The following is a 25666-nucleotide window of genomic DNA, read 5'->3' as shown; positions in this document are numbered from 1 at the left end:
ATATGTCCCCCTTCTTCAAAAATGGTCCTCTTCTAAAGCATCAGCTGCATTCTGTCTCCATTCTGTTCCATTTCCACATCCTACTGTACAATGTCCATAGCTTTGGGTAGAAATTCATTTTGGGGGGTATCTGGGGTTTTAGTAGTCTCCTAGTTTCACCAAAAATGGTTCTTTACATTTTTGTTTCTCTTTCACCTTCTTGTTTTGGATAATTTCTGGGAAGAGGATGGAATAATGTGATTGTAAACTACCACATTCAAATCAGAGGTCCAATCCTAAATTCTTTAATTTTTAGTCTTAACAATTGAACATTCTCAGACTCCCCTGGTGGCGCAGTGGCTAAGAATCCGCCTGCCAATGCAGGGGACACGGGTTCGAGCCTTGGTCTGGGACGATCCCACAGGCTGCAGAGCAACTAAGCCCGTGCGCCTCAACTACTGAGCCTGTGCTCTAGAGCCCGCGAGTCACAACTACTGAGCCCACGTGACACAACTACTGAAGCCCATGCACCTAGAGCCTGTGCTCTGCAACAAGAGAAGCCACCGCAATGAGAAGCCCACGCACCGCAACAAAGAGTAGCCCCAGCTCGCCACAACTAGAGAAAGCCCACATGCAGCAACAAAGACCCAACGCAGCCAAAAATAAATAAATAAATAAAAATTAAAAAAAAAACAACAATTGAACATTCTCAAAATCCACACATTTTATATGGTTAGGAATTGAGTTGGAAGTACTAAGAAATAATAATAGCCATCTGCTTTGTATCTGGCACTGGGCATACACATATATTTATTTTATTCTGTAGTCCTTAAAACAGCCCTGCAAATGAGGTATTATTACCTTCATTTTACAAATGAATAGCAGAGCCCAGATTTCAACCTGGATCTATCTGACTCTAAAGCCCACATTCTTTACTCCAAACCACACACAAATAAATTCTTTTTCTCTAAAGATAATTTTTAAATGTTTAATTGTTGTGGAAACAAAGGAATTCATATTGATTAGATTATGGCATTATTTCCTTGTTCTGGAAATTAAATTTCTTTAGTCTCCTCCAAATACTTTTTTAAACCACCGGTTACATATAGGAGGAAAAATTTTAGAATGTAAATGGTTGCATGCTATCGAACAAGGACTGGACGTCCTAAACTGTAAAACCACAAAGCCCAACATAACACAACCAATATGCTGTTTGGTTTTGTCCCCTAAGCAACTGACCAAACACTACTATAAAAGTGCCTGCCAATGGATTTGACAAAGATTAAGAATGTTGATATACCCCTACCTAAAAAGTAAACTTTGAATAAACATAAATAATAAACAGGCGAGCATTCAGGTGACAATTTGAGAGTAAATTACAAATGCTTCATTTTGGACATAATTGATAAAATTACTTCATGAACGTTTTAAACTTGCTACATGTATGAAAACTACAGACACATTCACTATTTCAAACAGTTACGGATAGAAATTAGCAATTGCTACCATACTTTTCTTGCCATTCAAAACAAAGAAAGCACTGCACAAATCTTCCCTTCTTTCAAAATAAAGTTTTATTTAAAATTTTTTCATAGACATCCTCTAAAGATAGCACTGAAGACACAATAGAAGAGCACTGTGTTTCAAATTAAGACTTGAGTTTTTATACCAGATCTACACTATTAATGGTGTGAATCTAGGCAAGTTACTTAACCTCTAAACTTCAGTGCCTGTGTGTATAAAATAGACTTGGAAAAATACCTCTCCTTGGTGTTCCTGTGCGGCTAATACCTGTGTAAACTGGCTAGCATAGTTTCTAACACATAGTAGATTGTCAGTAAGTATTTACTGAATCTGAATAACATTATGAACAATTTCTTGTTTCTCCATTCTGCTGCACTGATCTAATATAATAATAATTATATATCATAATATTATGATATTACGATGAATGATAACAAACTTAAGTTGCTATCAACTTAAAATAGACTGTTACAGACACAAGTTGACTCATCCATATGCTGCCTACAAGAGACACACTTTAGCTGTAAGGATCTACACAGGTAAAAAGTGAAGGGATAAAAAAGATATTCCATGCAAATGGAAACCAAAAGAAGGCTGGAATATCTATACTTTTATCAGACAAAATAAACCTTAAAACAAAGACTGTAATAAGAGACAAAAAAGGGTGTTACATAATGATAAAGGGGCCAATCCAAGAAGAAGCTGTAACATTTGTAAATATAATAACTGTAGAGAACTTTAGTAGCCTGCTTACATCAATGGGTAGATTTTTGAGACAAAAATCAATAAGGAAACATCAGCCTTAAATGACATGTTAGACCAGATGAAATTAACAGATATCTCAAAACATACCATCCAAACGCAACAGAATACACTTCCTTCTCAAGTACACATAGAACATTTTCCAAAACAGATCACATGTTAGGTCACAAAACAAGTCTTAAGAGATTTAAGAGGATTGAAATCATATCAATGGTATGAAACTAGAAATTAAATACTTGAAGAAAACTGGAAAATTCACAAATATGTGGAGATAAAACAACATGCTAATAAACAACCAATGGGTCAAAGAAGAAATCAAAAATGAAATCAAAAAATGCCTTAAAAAGAATGAAAATGGAAATGTAACATACCAAAATTTACGGGTTACAGCAAAAGCAGCTCTAAGAGGGAAGTTCATAGCAATAAATGCCACCTCAAGAAACAAGAAAAATTTCAAACAAACAAGCTAACTTTACAACTCAAGGCATTACAAAAACAACAAAGCCCAAAGTTAGTAGAAGGAAGGAAATAACAAAGATTAGAGCAGAAATAAATGAAATAAAGACTTAAAAGAATATAGAAAAGATCAATTAAACTAAGAGTTGGTTCTTTGAAACAAAAAAATAAAATTGATAAATATTTAGGTAGACTCACTAAGAAGAAAGTGTGAGGACTCAAATAAATAAAATCAGAAATGAAAGGGGAAATATTATAACTGGTATCATGCAACTACAGAGGATCATAAAAGACAATTACAAACAATTATATGCCAATGCACTGGGCAACCTAGAAGAAATGGATAAATTCCTGGAAACATACAACCTATCAAGACTGAATCATGATGAAATAGAAAATCTTAACAGACTAATTACCAGCAAAGAGATTGAATTAGTAATCAGAAACCTCCCAACAAACAAAAGCCCAGGACCAGACAGCTTCACTGGTGCATTCTACCAAACATTCAAAGAAAAATAAACACCAATCCTTCTCAAATTCTTCCAAAAATCAGAAGAGGGGGAAACTCTTCCAAACACATTTTACAAGATCAGCATTACCCTGATTCCAAAGCCAGACAAGAATGACACAAAAAAGAAAATTAAAGGCCAGTATCTCTGTTGAACACAGATGCAAAAATCTCAACAAAATGTTAGCAAAACAAATTAAACAATACATTAAAAGGATTATACACCATGATCAAGTGGTATTTGTTTTAGAGATGCAAGGATGATTCAACACCTGCAAATCAGTCAATATGATATACCACATTAACAAAATGAAGGATAATAATCACAGTCACAAAATCACCACAATAGATACAGAAAAAGCATTTGACAAAATTCAACAGCTATTTATAACTAAAAGCTCTCAACAAAGCGGGTATAGAGGAATGTACCTCAACATAATAAAGGCCATTTATGATGAGTCCACAACTAACATCATACTCAATGGTGAGAAGCTGAAAGCTTTTCCTCTAAAATCAGGAACAAGACAAGGATGCCCACTCCCATCACTTTTATTCAATATAATAAAGAAAGTTCCAGGCAGAGCAATTAGGCAAGAAAAGGAAATAAAAGGTATCCATATTGGAAAGGAAGAAGTAAAGCTTTCATTATTTGCAGATGACATTATATTATATACAGAAAACCCTAAAGACTCCATCAAAATCCTGTTGGAACTCATAAACAGATCAGTGAAGTTGCAGGATACAAAATCAACTTGCAAAAAATCTGTTGTGTTTCTTATTTACACTCATAAAAAATTATCAGAAGAGAAATTGTTTTTAAATCTCATTTACAATTGCATCAAAGAGATAAAATACTTAGGAATAAATTTAACCAAGGAGATGAAAGACTTGTAGATTGAAAACTACAAGATAGTAATGAAAGAAATTGGAGATGACAAAAATAAACAAAGATATTTTGTGCTCATGGATCAGAAATATTGATACTGTTAAAATGTCCATACTACCCAAAGTAATTTACAGATTCAATGCAATCCCTAATAAAATCCCAGTGTCATTCACTGAAATAGAACGAACAATCCTATAATTTGTATGGATACACAAAAAAATCATAAATAATCAAAGCAATCTTGAAGAAGAAGAAGAAAGCTGGAGACACCACACACCTTGACTTCAAGTCATATTACAAAGCTATAGTAATTAAAACAGTACGGTGGGACTTCCCTGGCAGTCCAGTGATTAAGACTTTGCCTTCCAATGCAGGAGGTGCAGGTTTGATCCCTGGTCAGGGAGCTAAGATCCCACATGCCTTGCGGCCAAAAAACCAAAACATAAAACAGAAGCAATATTGTAAAAAATTCAATAAAGACTTTAAAAGAATGGTCCATGTCAAAAAAAATCTTAAAAAAAAAAAAAAGATTTGCTTTAAAAAAATTTTTTTAAGAAATAAATAAAACAGTATGATATTGGCATAAAAACAGACATATAGATCAATGGAACAGAGAGCCCAGAAATAAACCTATGCTTATATGGTCAAGTAATTTACAACAAAGGAGCCAAGAATATACAATGGAAAGGGGAGAGTCTCTTCCATAAATGACGTTGAGAAAACTGGACAACCACATACAAATAAAATGAAACTGGACCACTATCTTACACTGTATACAAAAACTAACTTAAAATAGATTAAAGACTTGAACATAAGACCTGAAACCATAATTCCTAGAAGAAATTCTTGGCAATGATTTTTTTGGATCTGATACCAAAAGGAAAGGTAAAAATAAATAAATATCTGATACGGAACTAATATTCAAAATATAGAAAGAACTCATACAACTCAATAGCAAAAAAAAAAGCAATTATTAAAAACTGGGAAGAATATCTGAATAGACACTTTCTGAAGAAGACATACAGATGGCCAACAGACATATGAAAAGATGCTCAACATCACTAATCATCAAGGAAATGCAAATCAAAACACAATGAGATATCACCTCAAACCTATTAGCATGGCTTATCAAAAAGCCATTTTATTGGAAGGCACTGTGTACCCTGCAGAGAGGGTAAATTTTATTGGGTTATACAATTTGAGTATTCTCAGTTTTTTCAACTCTTGATCCTGAAAAGTCTACAATTTAGTAGGAAGAAAAAAATGAACCAAATAAGTGCAAATAAGACTGTGTACGATAAGTCTAGTGCAAACAAAGCCACAGGAGTCTAGAGAAAGAGAGTATCTCTTTCACCTGGGTCAATAAGCCTAGCAGTTACACACGTGGAGTTTGAAGGAGAGACAGCCTCTGCTCTAATCCTGCTCAACCACTTACTAGCTGCATGACCTTGAGCAATTTACCTAAACTCCTTTAGCCTCAGATTCCTAATCTTTAGAACTGGGGTTGTTGAGAGGATAAAACACACCAAAGCATAAGGCCCAGCACTCAGGACCCATGAGCTAATGATAATATCACTGTCATCATCTAAGTCACACAGTTGAGGATAGAAAAGTTTTACATCAACTCCCATTTCTATCAAAGATATGCTGTCGGGCTTCCCTGGTGGCGCAGTTGTTGAGAGTCTGCCTGCCGATGCAGGGGACATGGGTTCGTGCCCCGGTCCGGGAAGATCCCACGTGCCGTGGAGTGGCTGGGCCCGTGAGCCGTGGCCGCTGAGCCTGTGCGTCCGGAGCCTGTGCTCCGCAATGGGAGAGGCCACAACAGTGAGAGGCCCACGTACAGCAAAAAAAAAAAAAAAAAAAAAAGATATGCTGTCAGTTCCCCCATAGAATGTTGTTTATGGTGATTTAAATAAACAAACAAAAACCTCCTTGCTGTTAGTTCTAGCTCACATATGTTTGGAATAAAAAAAATAGACGAAGTAAGATATTATAAAGCAATAAAAATACAATAACATACTTGACTGCACTATCAACAAGGTAATTTAATTACTTGTTTCTAGGAGTCTAGATTGCTTTAATTCTAAATTGAAAATGCTGCTTCTTGTTTAAATTTCAGTTCTTAATTTAGAAATAAAAAGACTCAAGGAAACACACACAGGTCCTTTAGGTAGTTTATTTTTCTAGAATGGGATATTTTACTTAGCTTCTAATCGTCTGGCATTCAGTCCCGTGAACTGCTAGACAGACCTGAGTTGGATTTTGCCAAAACCACAAAGCCAAGAGATGGCACCTGGGAAGTTCATGACTAACTTTAACCTAAAAAATAAGCATCTTTGCCAGAAATCTGTAGTAAAATGAGGCGACATAAAAGTTGTAGTCAACTGAGGCAACAACAACAAAAATACCTATCAATATTTAGAGCTATGAAATTAGCATTAAACATCATTTACACTTTAAATTTCTAAGAGCATTTTTTTGTTGCCCACTCTTTCACACTTTCCATGTTTGCCTTAGATATGACAGGAAGCTTGTGAAAATGTCAGTATAAAGATTTTTCATTTTGATATTGACTATGGAATAAAAGAAAATGAACTACCTTTTCCCATAAAATGTCTCAACACAAGAACAGATTGTTTCCCAAAATTTTTTCTAATCACTCTTTTTTTAAGGGGAAAAAATCTTTTAATGTCCAACAGAAGATAATGAAATAAGTGATGATCCATATGTAATATTTTAAATAATGTTTTGCAGTAATGTTAATTCCTTCTGGAAATACTCATCATGTATGTGTTGGGGGGGAGTACAATACAAAATAAATATCCCATATACTCTCCAACTGAAACAAAAAGGAAAGAGAGAACAGTGAAGGGAGGGGAGAGAAAGACAGGAGACAAATGAAATATGCCAAATTTTAACAGTGAGATTGTTAGAATTTTGCTGATTTTGTTGTTCTCTATACTTTTATAGTCTCCAAGTTTTCTACAAGGAACATATTTGGTTTCATAAGCAAACAAATGAAAAATCTTGAATCTGAAGTATTATCTGTTAAATGGGATAATTCCTGCCCACTACACGGACATTTTCCATCAAGAAAAACACTACCAATTCTTAAAATTATGAAATCATAAATGAGGAAGCCCATATCTTCAGTTAAAATGTTATTTATTTTAGATGTATTAACTTTTGCCAGGCAACCAATATGCCATTGAATCTTTGCCACTGAAACAGATTCGCCAACAGACTAATTTCTAACACTAACCTTAGTTTTTTTTTTTTTTTTTTTTTTGAACCTAACCCTTTAGTTTAAAACACTTATTGGCTGCAGGAAAGCACTCCTAGATATTCTAATGGACTTAATCAAGTACGTTAATGCAGTTGTGTAAGGAAGGGTTTGATTTAATTTACACTGAACACTATCAAGTCCTTCAGGTTAATAAGAAAACGCTGACCAAGCAAGCAGAAGCTAGAATACTAGTTTTGATATGTTTGAAGCTCTACTTTCCTGGCACATGGAAAAAAAAAAACATAAAGCTTAATATACAGCAAAGCAATCAACAGGTAATAATTTCATATCCCAAGCCAGGACACACTATCTCTCATCCCCACAGAATCATCTCTGCCTGCTCAACTACTCCCCAGTTGCCTAGCCTCCTCCTTGGCTTTCCTGAGCCCTCCCCAATTTGGCCAAGCAGAAGGGGACCACGGGCAGGACCTGCTGCTAAGCATCTTCCAAGGCTCAGAAAATAAGATACAATCAGACTGGCCTCACAGCTCTCAGAAAAGCTGAAAATGCTGAGCCACACCAGGGCTGAAACTTACTTGTCACACACACACACATACACACACATATATATACACAGAATATGATTGTCACCAGACTCTCACAAAACTGATAAATGAATTACATTCTAAAAAGTTGGTTTGGTTGCAAGAATTACATATATCGACTCTGGGGAAACAAATAGCCCACCGCTGTCTGCAACTCAGTAGGGATTACAGTACGCTACCTTTAAGCTTGTTTATTACAACTATTTGTTTTTTACTAATACCTGACAGAATATGAGTTTCCTACCTTTCTATCCATAAGAAAATTCATTTCTCTTAGATCAAACATATATCAAATACCTAATGACATACAGTTACTATAAATTTAAAAAGAGAGAAAACGAAACTTGAAGCTAACCTCAGAATTCTTCTCAATGTATGTATCTTTAGTTAAATTATGCCAGAGAATGCAATCCTTTACATTGGTGGTCGCTACAGTGAGGTACACATATCCCAAAAGGGTGCATAAGAATATTTGTATGCAAGAAATCTCTGCTTATATTTAATTATCTCAAACATTTATATTTTCTGGAGTGTTTTTCAGTTAACATAATTTATAAGAACAATAGTACATGCATGTGGTTTATAAATTAATATGTATATTATTACAGTTATATACTCAATATTTTTATCAGTAAGGATGTTTGTTTTTAAAAGTTTGAAAGCTGATAATCAGAACTAGAAAAGGAAAATGTCTATATAAAAAAATCTATATATAAAATTCAGTGTGCTAATCTCTACCTGAGCAAGAATCTTTACCCAGCTCAAGGCAATAGACAATCCATTTCACTTACAGTTTATGACAAGCACTTCACAACCAGAAAATATTGCTATAAAGCACTGAAATATCATATATTCTATCAATACTTCCCACAAAGTATCTCTATGACTCAAATACATTTGGCTAATGGGCTGCAGCTTTATCACACTTCATTGTTCATTTTTCCTTTCTACTTCCTTTATCTACTTCCTGCTCCTTCTCTGAGTTTTTATTTTCTTGTCCTGTGCTTCACTACATATGTTTAACAGGCTATATGGCATGATACATTGTTAGTAAAAGGAAAATAAAACTACATTTCAGAATCTTGGTTGGGGTTCATAATATTGAATTGTTTTATTGAGTATTTCCATTGAGAAAACATCAGTGGTTCAATATACTTCCTTGATCTATTCTGGATTTCTCTTGTTTTTAAATATTTGGGGCAATTTCTTATAAGATTGCTTCTTTCTCCAATTCTTTCCAAACAACAAAAGAGTATTTTTTAAAATAAAATATTTAAGAAGAATGATTATATGGAGGTATTTTTTAAAGCCATTGTAATCTGAGAAGTACGTACAAAATCATTGAAAAGACAAAAAGAGAATAATCAATCAATTTAAATAAGATATTTTTCTCCAATTTCTGACTAAACTACATTTTAGTTTCTTAAAGACCATACACAAGGGTGCAGATTGATGTAATATCTCAAAATTCATGGACATAAGAAAATGTAACAGAAAATGACAAATAGGAAAAATTTTTTTTTCAGAAGAGTGACAAATACTGAAAAGCATATATGGACTGGTAAATTTAATTTTAAATTCAAGAAAATGTCTAAAATGGCCATGAATATTTAGAAAGAGATATAGCTGCATGTGAATAAAAAACAAAATATATCAAACTAGCAGCAGTTCCTTTTTAAAACATGGTTTCCGTAGTGATAGATGAAGGAACTGCATAACATAGCTTGATTTCAGAAAAAAAAGAAAAACTGGTAAAATTTCTTAAATTATTCATGTCCAATGAAATGGCAATTTTAGCCCAAGTGAAAGGTTTTGCTTTGGGTTTTTATTTTTTAAATTGAGATATAATTGACATAAAACATCATATTATTTTCAGGTGTATGGAAGGTTTTTAAAGATGGGATTTAGTTAGGATGAGTTTTACATTCTATCAATACATATGTTTTCAAAAGTACAGAATGGTGTTAGCTGGTGCCATTCATTTACTCATCCAAAACCACAGTTATTGGGCACATACCATTTCAATTATTATGAAAAATACATTTAGACTTTAGCCAATTGCAAGCTTTATATCATTCAATAATGTAAAATCACTAACAAAAAAGCTAAAAATCTTAGGGTTGTTAAAGATGTTGTATAATATCAAGGAAGGTAAGAATTCACTGCACTCAGTTCTACCCAATTCACCTTTGGAGGACTGTATGCCACTACATATTTTAGGACAGGAAAGTGACCAATTAAAGTATATCCAGAGAAGGGCTATAAGGTTACAAGACGTCTTAATCTGGAAACCATTTCATATGAATATTTAGTAACAGGAAAGTCATCTTCAAACTCTTATAGCCATGTCATTTAGAATGAAAAGAATTTAAATCAACAGTAACAGAAACAGATAAACAGCACAATATAATGAGGAATTTTCTAGTATAGGCATACCTCGGTTTATTGCACTTCACTTTATTGCACTTCACAGATTCTGTGCTCTTTACAAATTGAAGGTCTGTGGCAACCTGCGTCCAGCAAGTCTTTTGATGCCATTTACCCAACAGCACTTGCTCACTTTGTGTCTCTGTGTCACATTTTGGTAATTCTCACAATATTTCAAACTTTTTCATTATTATTATATTTGTCATGGTGATCTGTGATCAGTAATCTTTGATGTTACTATTGTAATTGCTTTGGGGTGCCACAAACCAGGCTCAGTGATGTTTTGTGTTCTGACTGCTCCATTGACCGGCCGTTACCCTGTCTCTCTCCCTCTCCTCAGGCCTCCCTATTCCCTGAGACACAATATTTAAATTAGGCCAATTAATAACCTTACAAGGGCCTCTAAGAGTTCAAGTGAAAGGAAGAGTCAATTGATGCAGCAAACTTTATTGTTGTCTTATTTTTAAAAATTGCCACAGCTACCCTCAACCTTCAGCATCCACCAACCTAATCAACACTGAGGCAAGACCCTCCACCAGCAAAAAGACTGACTCACTGAAGGCTCAAACCACGGTTAGCATTTTTTAGCAATGACGTATTTTTTGATTAAGGTATGTACATTTTTAGTCATAATGCTACGGCACACTTAATAGACTACAGTACAGTGTAAACATAACTTTTATATGCACTGGGAAACCAAAAAATTCACGTCACTTGCTTTATTGTGGTGGTCTGGAACTGAACCCACAATATCACCAAGGTATGCCTGTAACTAAAACTTGTATAAGATGATATTTCAGTCAGTTATTCGAAATATTTAAGGGCAATTTAGATAATCAACCTCAAGGATCAACTTCAAGGCTTGGAATGAGAGAATGATTAATTGATCCATTCTTGACATCATGACATCAAAGATGATTACTGTGCAGTGAAAGAAATATGAGGAGAGGATACATTCAGGTGCAGATGTGGGTCCATTTGCCTCATAGATGTGGGTAAGCTGAAGGAAGGTTTCGGGAGAAGCACAGAAGAAATAACAAATGATCTGAGTTTTGATGAAAGGGTTGGGTTTAGCCACATGCAGGAGACGGACTGGTGGTGGCAAGAGGACCAAAGAAAACAACACAGGTAAAACCACTAATATTAGAGAAAAAATAGTAGCTGCAAGGGACTAAAAGTATTTAAGCTTGGTTCCATTGTCTTCTAACTCCTGAGCTTTTATGAGCCAAAAGAGCTTTTTGTGCTCCACACAAAGCGATGATTTTTGGGCTTTTCTCAATCTTCTTTCACTATGTTTCAAATCTGGATGTAGACTTACTTCTTGGGCCACTGTACAATGATTAGATTAAATGCATAGGCTTTAGCGAATTTAAATCTGAAACAATCTAAACAATTTTCTGAAACTGTGTAATATGCCAAGAGGTATAAACTGTGGTTAGTGACCTTCAGGATTTGAGAACTGACCCTTACCCTTACATTCTCTAATTCTAAGTAAAATCTTCACTGCCTAAAGTGTGAACTTCTTTATCACAGCTTTGCCAGCCCTCCATCACCTGGCCCCAGCATTCCCCTTCAGCTTTCTCTCCTACCTTGTTCTCTTAGGTGTCCTACCCTGGGTCCAACCTCTCTGCTTATTGCTCTGCAATCATGCTCTGATGCTTCCACCCGTCTTTGCTCCAACTGTGCCATCAGCCTGGGTGCACCCTTTCCACTGCTGCCTCTTGCTGCCAACCCATCTCTGAGGACCAAGCAGAATGTCTCTTACTCCCAGGGAGCCCTGCAGTTCTCCTCCTGAAGTTCCAGAGACTTCATTCACCACTGTGGACCCTCAGGTATATTCTGTGTTGTCTTACATGCACATGTCTTCCCTGCTAGGCTCTGGGCTGGCTGAGAAAAGCAGAGTTTTCCATTCATCTTTATTTCTCCTGTCACACCTACGAAATCACTTTGCACAGAGTCGTCTCTTGGCAAACTCTCTTATTCGATTTATTCACAAATATTTACTGAGCTCCTACTATGTACCAGGCTCCATTCTAGACACTGAAGATACATAGGTGGGAGGGGAAAAAGAAACAATCAGTAACCCCTGCCCTCATGGAGCTTCCACTGGCAGGTAGAGGGAGGTCTAAGCAGTAGACTAGAAAGAGGTCCAGGCCACAGCATCAAGAACATCCTGCGATAAAGATATATTAAAAAAAAAAAAAAGAACATCCTGCAGTCAGCCATCAAGCCATATGATAGTCAAAGATGAAGCCCTTGCCACCTTCTACTTCTGTCTACTAGCTTCCCCTCAGCTAGACCCATGGATGTATCCAATTCCAGGCACTAACCCTAGCAACATCTGACATTCCTAAAATCTTAAGACACGATGTACTTAAATGCCTCATGCCCAACACTGGGGCATTGGTAATGAGTCACCCTCACTGCTAGAATGTTACCCAATACTGACCACGGGGTTTTCCATGTTATGTTCCAATGTGCCTTTATTGCTAATCAGATACAGCTGACATTATCATACAAACGTCGTTATCTAAAACTTTCCCTGCTATGGGCATAGTAGAGATAAACTGTTTCAATCTCTTTTCCTACAACCAATAAATTGAATGTATATTGGGAAGTCACAGGGGGATGAGCACTGTTTAAGAGATTTAAAAGCTGCGATCAAGCTATGGTTATAAGATTCTGGGAAATTCCTCTCCATTAAATATATTACAAGCATCCGTCAATATACAAGACTGCTTTTCAAACATTAAAGTGGTAGAAGGAGATATCACTGACCACTTTACAAAGTCAGCTTAGCACATGGATTGATGAATCTGAGTTAGTAACTGCCTATAATTTATTATTTTTTTGGGTCCCTTAACCTTCCAGTCTGACTAGATAGTGACACCATCCCATGACCATGCTAGATGCCCTTCCTTAAAAGGGAAACAAAATGGAATTTTTTTGGTTAAGGCAAAAGACTTTCCACTCTACCGGTCCCCATTTTTCCGCATGTCAAACTTAGTCCACGAATTCTTGCCTGGATTCTGACCCCTGAGTACATTCATTACATAGTCTCATGGGTAAAATATTCCTAAAAAAATAGCATTATCACCAAGAAATGGGAGTACACAGCAGCATCTGAAATTATAATAAACAAACCAAATTGTGTTCAGCAATATAAAACAGTAAATCTTTAAGCAAGGACTTCCAACCATCTGCACGTCTTAGGTCCCCAAATGTGAGAAGTGACAATCTGTGAAAACAGCGATAGTCTCAAAACTGAAGGGTTGTTTTCATAGACAACCAGGTTGATAAAGCCTAATGGCACTACTATCAGTTATACTAACTTTCATGGATTAGTGTACATGCATTTTCAAAGTCAGAGGAAACAAATACTTGCATAACATTGTTACTAACTTGCTACCGAGCACACTAAACTGCTTGATTTGATGCTTTTAACACTGTACCAAAATTACCTCCACAGCAAATAATCTAAATAACGAAAGTGAAGATTTGCAAATTCCTATTTAGAACAAACACATTCTTTCACTCACTTATCTTCCTGGAGTACCTTCAATGTGTAAGCACAGCTCTCGGAAGTATGGATGATAAAACATCGTACCCATTTATAAGAAACCTAGTTGACTATAGGCACTTAAGAATAACTTATTCAGTTTGGAAACAACTGACACACCCACTTTTTACGTAGAAAATCTCAAACTTAGGACTTGACAAATTTATCATCCTACTTAATTTCCTTATGGTCCATGTTGAACAATGTTTCAAAAGTTAATTAGATCATTCTTAGGATACTGTGCTTCAAATTATCTAGTTAGTATTTCTGAGTAATCCATCTATCATTAAAAATGTAAAATTACTCAGATATAAAGCTTCTGCATTTGCCATTGGTTTTAAGCATGTTTTTCTTGTCAAACTAATGACATTGTTCACTTTTCTCTTTTTTACCAAGATCTTTTTCAAAAGATCCTGATTTTTTTACCCTCCACAACCCCTAAATTATGCTAATTATACAATAATATTCAAAAAATACTAAGTATAACAATATAATTAAAAGATAACCTCCTGAGAAACAATGAGTAGGAAAGATAAAATAGATGCCTTCGCTGCTAAGTGAGTCCCCAGGAGCTAACTGATTAAATATGGCCAAGCACCAAATTTGCCTTCTATTGAATAGATTGTTTAAATAAAAAAAGAAGCATAAAAACAGATGTTCATCTTCAACTATACCCAGGTAGGACTGGGAGTAATTTCTCAGATACCAACTTTAAATGTCTATTAAAATTCACTGTATTGTGAAAACCAGTACACATTGGGAAATATTCCCTCATCCTTGCTTATAGCACTGATTTTCAATTTTATAGTATATAGATGTTACAGAAAAACATCACGTATTTAAGGCAGAAGAATAAACGTTTAAGTCAGAGACTTATCAACCACTGCTTCAAAAAGACAGCTTATACAATTACTGGTTTAAGAGAAGAAAACAAGACTCAAATTTGAAGGAAGGCCTTTTCCATTTTCAAGTTGTCAGGTTCTATTTCTCTCCCAGTTAGAGGTTAAACTTGACTGTTCTGTTTTACTTTTTAGAATTCCAGTTTGTCATTCAGAAAAAAAAATATGCAGTGCCTTAAGCAGTGAATAACAAGATGCCATAAATGTAGAAGTGATGTAAGCCAAACATGCTTACATGAACTGACATCTAAAACTCCACTATAGCTTCTCTATCACTCATCTTTCTTCACCCTTTCTTCATGATGAGTCTATACCTGGCTTTGCAGTTACTTCTGGTATGTGTATTTTGTTAGTATACATTGAAGATAGATCAAATGTAATATAGCAAAATTATGACTGCTTTCATGATAGCAAACTCGTGGTTCAAACCCAACAATGAAAAGGAGTAAAAAATTTTTTCTATTAAACTCCAAATTATCTTATATATATATATATATATATATATATATATATACAGAATTTAAGATGTGCACATCATACCATGATATACAAAATCCCTTATAAAATTACTGACCAGGATTTTGGTCCTACCACATGAGTCAGCCCTCTAGAAGTGTTTGTTTGTTATTCAGCACTGGAATATAGAGCCACCTACAGGTACTTTTAGATCCAAGTTAAAAAACTATTGTAGACTAATCTACCTAAATTTATGTTTATTCAGAACTGACCTAAACCCTCCTATAGTAGTGTATCTTACAAGAATAATTAGGATTTGATTTGCTTAAAATGTGTCCAAAAGTAAAATTAAATAGAAATTACTCTTCTCCTGTACTAAGTTTCTGCTCTGGCTTATACTTTCACATTTTAACTAGGCAGTCAAATAAAACCTCAGTAATTAAACTTTTACCCTGTTTCCATGTACCCAAGTTTCAATTTTAATAAATGAACAAAAGTTACATAATTAAGTATCCACTGATTCATTCATTCATTCACTCACAAATAATAATTGAGCATCTACATATAAAGAGCCAAGCTCCATGTTAGACTCTGGGAAGCAGGAAGAAACGAGGCAGACCTGGACTTTATGGTGTAGGTCGTCGCTATCACTTCAGTCAGATGCAGTGAGGAAATCATCACAAAATGCTCTCATGAGGAAAGCATGTCAAAAGTGCACCCATGCACACTGTGTAGAGAAAACTCATAATTGTTATCTCTGTGAAAGTACAGTATTGAAAATTTGGAAATCTTATAATTTTGTGCCATATATTTCCTCTTAGATTAAAAAAAAGTTAGGACTCGTTCCCATCTCATTTAGCATGATGCACAATGAAGGCATGTGTGTGTATGTACATGAAAGTGTTCATATTGGGATAATTAAGAGCTAGGAAGCAATTTCGTGAATAACAAAATTGCCAAAAAACATTTTCAATACTTTCCCTCAATTATTCTTACTTTATGTACAAATATAAAAACTATTTCAAAAGCCTAATGTCTGCACTAAATATTTACCTTTAAAAATTCACAAAGTGGGCTCTGTGATGGGAAGCAGATCATAATTTTCATTTCTTAGATTTCAATATTATATGTTGTTAACCCATAGATAACCAGAGAATATGAAAAAGCTAAAAGGCATTTCAAATAAGAAATCACTTTAATTTTTCTTGGAGCTGAATATGGCAACACAGTTTTGTTTTGTTTTTTTTTTGTCAAAATTAGATTCATTTGTCCAGGTCAGCTAGCTCTTATGATGATCCAATTTCTTCTATAAGTGTTTTCCATTGGTTTGAGCGTGTGAGTGTATGTTTTTCAGTCAAATATAATACTAAAATCAATATTTCAGTGGAAAGATATTGACTGAGAAAAAATCAGCCAAATAATTTGAGAGGACACAGCTGCAATCAGCTGACCCACCAACTACTCCTTGTTATCATCGCTTATATCTTGCCCTAAAAATACCAACATACTATTAAGCAGATATAAATTTTTTAAAGGTGACTATCTGAAACTACTGTATACTACCTAGAGATTAGCTGATGGGTTACCAAAAGCTGAGTATTCTAGAGCTCTGACAGGATCTACCTTAAATTGAAAATAAATGACCTTTGTAAACATTATTAAATGTGTCTCTAGTTTTCTCTAACATCATAATTCTTAAGGAAATGCCCTAGAAACTACTTCATCTCATTAACTGAGGCAATCTTAAAATATCGAGCAAGTATTTAAAAGAAAAGTATGGAAAAATAATGTCAAGAAGGAAGTTCTAATAGGTTAGTTTAGTATGTTCAGTATGTTCTTTCAATCTTTTAGTTAAAACAATTCAATGAAGGCATCTGCATACGTGTTCATATATACATTTATTTTTTTCAGAGTGAGTGAGATCACATTGCCTTTCTTTCTTTTTAGTCTCCTAACTTAAAAATCAGATCCATGGGCTTCCTTGATGGTGCTGTGGTTGGGAGTCCACCTGCCAATGCAGGGGACACAGGTTCGTGCCCTGGTCCAGGAGGATCCCACATGCCGCAGAGCAGCTGGGCCCGTGGGCCATGGCCGCTGGGCCTGCATGTCCGGGGCCTGTGCTCCACAACAGGAGAGGCCACAACAGTGAGAGGCCCGCGTACCCCCCCCCCAAAAAAAAAAAAAATCAGATCCATGAGAAAAATAAGTCATATCAACAGACACTCACATGTTTCTATCAAAATCCTATTTCCCTGTTTCAAGTAGACTGATATGTGGAGAATGGCATATTCATGGCCCTCCGTAAATGTGTGGAATTCAGTTGATGAAGCACCTTGGAGGGGGACATACATAGTTCTTTGTGGAGCCCATATAAGAGAATCTACTCTGTCCCTCAGACTGAGACCCCAAATGATTATTTTCTTTAAGCATTTTTTTCAAAATTCTATCTTAAGTCCTAAATGTAAGAATACATGGAAATGAAATAAACAAAAACTCAAATGAAATAAGCAAATAAACTAAAACTCATAGATGCACAAAAAATGTGAGACTGACTTTCATGACACTTAAAAACATTTCGTGACAAACTTAACTTGTTTGAGAGGTTGGGGGTGTGGGGTGTTTTTTAATAAGCAAATGCAGATGTTGAGGGAAAAACATTTAGATTTTTGACACTGTTCTTTGCTAACAGAATTGCAAATGTTTTCCATAAGCAAACAATGTTGAAATGTCTGAATATTTTTCTCTTAAACCACCACCCAGCTAAACTTTGAAAAATTGAATTTATCAATTTACCATTGTTGAGATTATACATTTGGTATTTTCTGACCAATATTTCTTTGTTCAACTTTAACTTATTCTCCATGCACTTTATAAATTTTAATCAATTATGAGAAGAATTCATGGTCTTCCCATGTCGTACGCATACACATACATATACACACACACATACACACTAAGTATTTATTCGAGTGTCACTCTCTAGGAACATACTGAAAGTTGTTCGTAAATAAGACTGTGGGATGAAATATTTCATTTTACTACACACAGCAGTTTGGGTTCACATTTATATAACATGCAAAACTACCTGTATTTAAGTACTCACTGTCAAATCAGAAAAAAATACTCAACAAGTAAAACACTGATGCAGGTTTTCTTACACTTGAGTTTTACTTTCAGTCATTACTGTGATGCCCCTGAATCTTCTTATCAGGTCAAATATTTTTTTTTCCTTTTAGACTTAAAATAGTCACTGATTATATTGAATAAGTTTCACTTGTCTATCTCCTCCCAAACTCTGTGCGCGCAATTGCCCCAATTATTAAGGAAAACTTTCTAAATTCAGTTATAATGCAGTTCCCCTATTGAGATCCTAAGAGTTTATTAATCAATGGAAAAAATGACAGATTAAAGCGAACTAAGTTGAATAACTTAACTGCAAAATATGTCTTCCCCTTCATTCCATTTAAGAGTGTGATGAAAACTCAAAGGAGTCTGACTCTCCTGTGCTTTGCAATGCTACAACCCAAGTATCAAAAGATTACTTTGCAATTACCAATAATCCCTAAAAAAGAGCTTCCGTGATGAGCTTGCCTTGCCTCTTCAAGAATTTATTTCCTCACTTCCAATCTCCTCACTAGATAAGACTTACGATAAATAGGGCCAAAGGAATTCCAGAATACAAAATAAAAATTGATACCAAGGAGAAAAATAATACTATAAAGACAGGCTACATTCTGCAACAAACATTTTGAAGTTTCTAGTGGGTAGTGGTAGGAGTTTGAATTGCTTTGGAAAGTATCTTAAGCCTTTCAGAGTGGTGACTGATTAATGAGTGAAAGTAGTTTACTAAATCTGATAAGTATAGACAAGATCTAAATGCTTTTGGAGTACTTCATACCTGGCTGATCCCAACATCCATACATCAGGAAGTATGTCAAGATCCTACTTAATATTATTTCCAGAAATGTTAACTATACCAGGGCAAGGATCACCTTTTCATCAACATTATCTTCCTATGTTCATCAACCAAGTACAAGATGCAAAGTAGGCATTTCAGGAATACCTGACACCGTGTGTGTGTGTGTGTGTGTGTGTGTGTGTGTGTGTGTGTGTACACACTAGAATTTCTAGTGATATATATATATATAAAATCATGTGTGCAAATATGTGCATACCTATGATTGTGTGTGTGTATATATATACAATTGTTAATGGAGTAAAGAAGATAACATATTTTATTAATCATGAGTATCTCAAATATTCTTATTAATAAAGTTTATTAAAAGAAAGTATTTCAAAATTAAATTTCTTAGAGAAAACTGCCAAAGTCTATGTTCCAGAAAATGGCCTTATGGTCCAGCCCTGTCTGTAAAATGGGGTTTTTACTATTGTGAAGGAATAAACTTGGCATCTATCTTATTTTTAGACATATGTTAGGAATGAAGGAGATGTTAATACAGTGCTTATATGTCCTTTGGGAGAAAAATTCTATACCAAGGGCTATCATAAGGTAAGTCAAAATGTAATTTGACAAAAAGGTAATTACCATCTGAAACCTTTGGCTCCGGATCAGAAAAGAGGAGGGTGGGTAAAGTAACCTTGAACAAGTGGTCTGGAATAAATTAATAGCTATCCATTCCAAAGAGCTAATCCATTACGTACTGCCTGTTGCTATTTCCCTTCTGAATACTTTTGACTCTTGTAAGAGTTGCCCAAAGATCCATGTTGGATGCCATCGCATCATGAACAGTCAAAGACAGAAATATTGATCTGCCAAGAAAAATGGAACAGTTAACCTCTTATGTTATTCAGACGCCTGAGAAGGAGAGAAAGTAGAAGGTACTTTGAAGGATTCCATTATTTCACACAGTTGATCAAGTTGCAAAGATTGAAATATAATATGAAATGCAGCTGTAGGCTTATTCCCACAAAAAGAAAATCTTGTAGGAAGCATCACAACCCATTCAAAAATTTAATAAGTAGTCCATACCACATGCAATAACAAAGGCAAATTAGAGATAATTTGATGGGTTTTAAGTAATTATTCAATTATTTTTATAATTATTTGGAAATTTCAATATAAACCAGAATTGTCTCTCTACATCCAAAAATTAGATCAGAAAAGTCCATGTCTTAAATATTTCTAAAGGAGAAATTTTCTGTCACTTGTTTCTGAACATAATAACGTTTCAAGATGTTTACTTTTTAGAAAACTGGAAGATTTGTACCACCTAATTTGTTATCTTTTATCTTTCAACTACAAGAGAAAAAAAGAAGTCTTCCTGTCATAAAAGAATCTTTGCAGAAAGGATCCAATGTAAAGAGATATAAAATTCATAAATATGAAGGAAGTGATACTAAAGACAGGAATGCAAGGCTCATTCTCATAAATTATAAATAATGTTGGAAAGCTTATTTTAAAGGAGTTTTTGAATCCTTATACCAAAACACAGTCATCCAAGAATAGCCCTTTGGTCATAACTAGTCTTACTTTCAAATATGTGTGTATATGAGCATGAGTACGTATGTGTATATGTGAGTATCTATGTGCACATGTGTATATTTGTGAATGTATATATGAGCATGCACAGGCATGGGTATGCACATGTATGCGTGTATTTGTATGTTAGTGTACATATGTATTTGAGTGTGCATGAGCATGTGTTTGAATCTGTGTATGAGTGTGTATGCGAGTGTACATAAGCATGTGTGCATATGCATGAGCATGTTTGTGCATGTTTGCATGCAAGTGCATGCTAATGTGCTAATTTGCTGCTCTCAACCATATTTATTCTTCATGTTTTAAGAAGCAATCTTTTTCTTGTTTGTGAACTATGCAGAATGTATACAAGCCATAATATTGCATACAACTATTGGGTAGAGGATTGGGAAGGTGGAAAAAACTCTGAACATTGATTCTTCAGTACCAAAATGCCACTGTTTATTTTTGCAAGGATTGGGTAATCTTCCACAGGAAACAATCACACTGAAGTATTAACATTTTTCATATCATTCAAGGTTTTTGAATGTTCCTAGGTAGTTGGGACAAGGACTTTAACAGAAAACCTGTTTTATTTATTTTACAATTTCAACATATAAGTAGCTCAAACAAACATCCATCCTCTTACTAACTGCTGATATAATCATAAATTCTAGTGAAATTAAAGTTATTTCAAAGTCAAATGCATAATTTTAGGTATTTTCATTCAGTGAGGAAAAACCCCAACTGTTTCATCAATGAAATGTTAAGAAAAAAATTTACAAGACAGGAAATAAGAAGGGAAGGCCTCTCATAACAAGACTAATTAATTCAACCTTCTCAACAGTTTGCCTGCATTAAGCCATGTCAAATACCATAAACACAACCAAAACACAGTGATCATTTTACATATCTATTCATAATATTACATGAACACAAATCTTCGTAGTGGATTATATTTAATTTTCAAACTCTGTAACTTTAAAACGCTCTAAGAAGCAAGACAGTTTGTATAGGTAAATGAAGCAAGAAGCAATGCCAATGTACATGAGAGATGCTTGGTAAATACTGCTGAATGAAACTTATGTTAGGCCTCAGAAACATAGTATGTAAATCTGAGAAAAGCACTCTCAAGTTATCAGAGGTGGTAAAGCCAAATGTTTAAGAATGTGGACTCTAAAGTTAGACAGTGTGCAAAACTCATTTCTGTCTCTTCTTAGCTTTCTGAGCATTTAACCTCTTAGTGCCAGTTTCCTTACCTACCAAATAATAAAACTACTCTGTAGAATCACTGTACATTTAAATGAGTTAATAAATGAAAGCATTTAGAACAGTGATAATTAGTATGTGCCAAGCTCACAATAAAATTTACCTATTATTATCATTATGTTAAGTTTGTTTATGCTTAGATTCACTCTACAGTCAGCTCTTCATTTTTTCAGCCATAAATTTTTTTCATGGAAAATGAGCCATGACACAATCATGAAAGTGGCACCAAGTCATAATTAGTAAAGCATATATTTGCCTGCACCAAGATCAACTAAAGAGCTGGCTGTACAAACACTGTAGCATTTCGGGAAGACGGTAGAGCTGACAAAAATCTTCAGAAGTAATTTTGTACTCCATGGATGAGAGTTAGCCATATGTGGTAAAAGAGACAGAGACAGAGACTGAAAAAAAGAAAGGGAGAGAAAGAAAGAAATACCACATATGCCACAGCAAAATCCTGCTTTCCCAGAATAATTTCACCAAAATATCAAAAGGTTTAAATATTTTTTTACAAAAATAAGTTTCGCTAAAGATAAAATACTCATGTTCCTTTTTTGTTCTTTATTAATAATGGCGTGTGACAAAAACTCAACAATAATTCTCACTAAAGTTAGGAAGCGTCAATCAAATTTGATATTTACTTTCATTTCACACACACAAAAACTAACATTTTTAACTAGATGTTATTAGGTATCAATGATATTTTTACTATTCCAGAAGTAAACGTTTTAACATTAGCCTCTCCACTTGATCATTGTGGAATAGGGGAGTACAAAACTCTTAGTTGTCCACTTTATAGGCGTATGTGAGGGGTCAGATTACTAATTTTAAAAATACTGGAGATTGGTTCAAGATGGCGGAGTAGAAGGAACTGCGCTCACTCCCTCTTGCAAGAACACCAGAAGCACAACTAACTGCTGAACAATCATCGACAGGAAGACACTGGAACTCACCAAAAAAGATACCCCACACCAAAAGACAAAGGAGAAGCCACAATGAGATGGTAGGAGGGGCGCAATCACAATAAAATCAAATCCCATAACTGCTGGGTGGGTGACTCACAGAGGGGAGAACACTTATACCACAGAAGTCCACCCACTGGAGTGAGGGTTCTGAGCCCCAGGTCAAGCTTCCCAACTTGGGGGTCCGGCAATGGGAGGAGGAATTCCTAGATAATCAGGCTTTGAGCGCTGGTAGGATTTGACTGCAGGACTTCGACAGGACTGGGGGAAACAGAGACTACACTCTTGGAGGGCACACACTAAGCAGTGTGTGCATCAGGACCCAAGGGAAGGAGCAGTGACCCCATAGGAGACTGAACAGACCTACCTGCTGGTGTTGGAGGGTCTCCTGCAGAGATGGGGGGTGGCTGTGGCTCACTGTGGGGACAACGACACTGGCAGCGTAAGTACTAGGAAGTACTCCTTGGTGTGAGCCCTCCCAGAGTCTGCCATTAGCCCCACCAAAGAGCCCGGGTAGGCTCCAGTGTTGGGTCGCCTCAGGCCAAACAACCAACAGGCAGGGAACCCAGCCCCACTGAGCAGCAGTCAAGCGGATTAAAGTTTTACTTAGCTCTGCCCACCAGAGCAACAGCCAGCTCTACCCACCACCAGTCCCTCCCATCAGGAAAACTGCACAAGCCTCTTAGATAGCCTCATCCACCACAGGACAGAGGGAGAAGCAAGAAGAACTACAAGGGCTTCCCTGATGGCGCAGTGGTTGACAGTCTGCCTGCTGATGCAGGGGACACGTGTTCGTGCCCTGGTCCGGGAAGATCCCACATGCCACGGAGTGGCTGGGCCCATGAGCCATGGCCGCTGAGCCTGCGCGTCCAGAGCCTGTGCTCCACAACGGGAGAGGCCACAGCACTGAGAGGCCCACGTACCGCAAAAAAAAAAAAAAAAAAAAAAAAGAAGTACTGCAGCCTGTGGAACAAAAACCATATTCACAAAAAGATAGACAAGATGAAAAGGCAAAGGGCTATGTACCAGATGAAGGAACAAGAAAAAAGCCCAGAAAAACAACTAAATGAAGGGGAGATAGGCAACCTTCCAGAAAAAGAATTCAGAATAATGATAGTGAAGATGATTCAGGACCTCGGAAAAAGAATGGAGGCAAAGATCGAGAAGATGCAAGAAATGTTTAACAAAGACCTAAAAGAATTAACAGACAAACAAACAGAGACCCACTTCAGACTTAGGGACACATAAAGACTGAAAGTGAGCAGATGGAAAAAGATATTCCATGCAAATAGAAATCAAAAGAAAGCTGGAGTAGCAATACTCCAAGAAGAAGATATAACAATTATAAATATACATGCACCCAACATAGGAGCACCTCAATACATAAGGCAACTGCTAACAGCTCTAAAAGAGGAAATCGACAGTAACACAATAATAGTGGGGGACTTTAACACCTCAGTTACACCAATGGACAGATCATCCAAAATGAAAATAAATAAGGAAACAGAAGCTTTAAATAACACAATAGAGCAGATAGATTTAATTCATATTTATAAGACATAACATCCAAAAACAGATCACACTTTCTTCTCAAGTGTGCATGGAACATTCTCCAGGATAGATCACATCTTGGGTCACAAATCAACCCTCAGTAAATTTAATAAAATTGAAATCATATCAAGCATCTTTTCTGACCACAACAATATGATATTAGAAATGAATTACAGGGAATAAAACGTAAAAAACACAAACACATGGAGGCTAAACAGTAAGTTACTAAATAACCAAGAGATCACTGAAGAAATCAAAGAGGAAATCAAAAAATACCTAGAGACAAATGACAATGAAAATATGATGACCCAAAACCTATGGGATGCAGTAAAAGCTGTTCTAAGAGGGAAGTTTATAGCTATACAAGCCTATCTCAAGAAACAAGAAACATCTCAAATAAACAATCTAACCTTACACCTGAAGGAACTAGAAAAAGAAGAACAAACAAAACCCAAAGTTAGCAGAAGGAAAGAAATCATAAAGATCAGAGCAGAAATAAATGAAATATAAACAAAGAAAACAATAGCAAAGATCAATAAAATGAAAATCTGGTTCTTTGAGAAGATAAACAAAATTGATAAACCATTAGCTAGACTCATCAAGAAAATGAGGGAGAGGACTCAAATCAATAAAATTAGAAATGAAAAAGGAGAAGTTACAACAGACACTGCAGACATACAAAGCATACTAAGAGACTACTACAAGCAACTCTATGCCAATAAAATGGACAACCTGGAAGAAATGGACAAATTCTTAGAAAGGTATAACCTTTCCCGACTGAACCTGGAAGAAATAGATAATATGAACAGACCAATCACAAGTAATGAAGTTGAAACTGTGATTTAAAATCTTCCAAAAAACAAAAGTCCAGGACCAGATGGCTTCACAGTTGAATTCTATCAAACATTTAGAGAAGAGCTAAACACCTATCCTTCTCACACTCGTCTAAAAAACGGCAGAGGAAGGAACATTCCCAAACTCTTTGTATGAGGGCACCATCACTCTGATACCAAAACCAGACAAAAATACTACAAAGAAGAAAATTACAGACCAATATCACTGATGAATATAGATGCAAAAATCCTCAACAAAATACTAGCAAACAGAATCCAACAACA

The 25666-nt window shown here is 35.5% G+C and overlaps 1 protein-coding gene across 5 annotated transcripts in view; it reads right to left on the bottom strand.

Moving 5' to 3' along the window:
• HMCN1 (hemicentin 1) overlaps positions 1-25666 on the bottom strand; it is a 526618-nt gene that overhangs the window by 438089 nt on the left and 62863 nt on the right. The window lies entirely within an intron of this gene.

This window comes from Mesoplodon bidens (genome assembly GCF_964165515.1).
Source record: "Mesoplodon bidens genome assembly, chromosome: 2".
In the NCBI taxonomy this organism is placed as follows: Eukaryota; Metazoa; Chordata; class Mammalia; order Artiodactyla; family Ziphiidae; genus Mesoplodon; species Mesoplodon bidens.
This window is presented reverse-complemented; position numbering and strand designations above follow the sequence as displayed.